We start from the raw sequence: 1,165 nt of genomic DNA, 5'->3' as shown, positions 1-1,165 counted from the left end.
CAGCAAAATCCTGGATGCTGTTTCCCAGTAGCTCACACCAGAAGACATCCAGCTAAACCAGACTGAGAATGAGGACCCTGAGATTTCTGACTACACGATGGAGCCTGACACAGCCACCGTGTCAGCGGGCTTTCCAGTGCGTCCCCAGGAGGGCGCTGAGAACCCTCAGGACTTTACCACCCCCTTGGACCTGTCCATTTACCAACTGCACACCACCTCCCTTCCTAAGGTTATCAAGGCTCACGAGCCACTATCGTGAAACACGAGCCACTCCAGCTCATCCAGCCTCAGTCTGAGACACTGCTGCCAGCCTTGCTGCCAGCCCTTCAGCCTGCGGTTTTCCCTCCTACCTTCAGGGAATCAGCACCTCCTCCTCTGGAGCTGTTTGACTTAGATGAGACATTCTCCTCTGAGAAGACAGGCTTGCTCAGATTACCCATCAGTGTACTGAAGATGTGGAATTCTGCGTCAGGAAGCATGGTGACATTCTTGGAGTCACCAATAAACTACCCAAGGGCCAACAAGATGCCAGACATATCCTGGAACACATCTTCTTCCAAGTGGTGGAGTTCAAAAAACTGAACCAAGAACAAGACGTTGATATAAGTGAAACAGCGTTCCAGAACCATTTCTGAGGACTGTGCCTCTTGAAGCATTTTTTGCCTTCTGACTCTTTCCTTTCTGTAATCTGTTTTTGAATTGTTCCTCAACTCCTTATCAAAATTGCCTATACCTCTGGAGTTGTAAAAGAGCTGTGCATTTTGGGTAGTTGGAAAGGTATAAGATTTCTAATTTACAAAACCCTTACCTAAGATGTACTCCAGTTTTTAATTAAATCTGTGTTGAATCTGTTTTTTTTTTTTTTTTAAAGGAATGCTGTAAATGAATTTACAAGTAAATGCAAAAGTGGCTCTTTACAGAGCAGTGAGAGTGAAGGGTGTGGGAGAGGAATCAATTATCCTTTCACTTGGACAAAATTAACTTGCATGTCTATAGATATCATTTCCATTGCTATTAGTTATCTGTATATTACAAAGTTATCTAAATAGCTGGAAGATAATGAGAGGTGAAAGCCCCCCAAGCTCAGAAAATCCATAATTATACGTTACCCAGTTTTCTATCAGAAATACACAGTAATCTTTTCAGTATTTAAATGGACAATAAT

At 43.1% G+C, this 1,165-nt stretch overlaps 1 pseudogene; it reads left to right on the top strand.

The window, feature by feature from the left end:
• Positions 1-4: 4 nt before the first annotated feature.
• Positions 5-635, top strand: LOC111722958 (annotated as a pseudogene).
• Positions 636-1,165: the final 530 nt, after the last annotated feature.

The sequence above is a fragment of the Otolemur garnettii genome, unplaced genomic scaffold (genome assembly GCF_000181295.1).
Source record: "Otolemur garnettii isolate 467f Iridium unplaced genomic scaffold, OtoGar3 scaffold05980, whole genome shotgun sequence".
NCBI classification, from domain to species: Eukaryota; Metazoa; Chordata; class Mammalia; order Primates; family Galagidae; genus Otolemur; species Otolemur garnettii.
The sequence above is the reverse complement of the archived record's forward strand: the minus strand, read 5'-3'. Positions and strand labels throughout refer to the sequence as shown.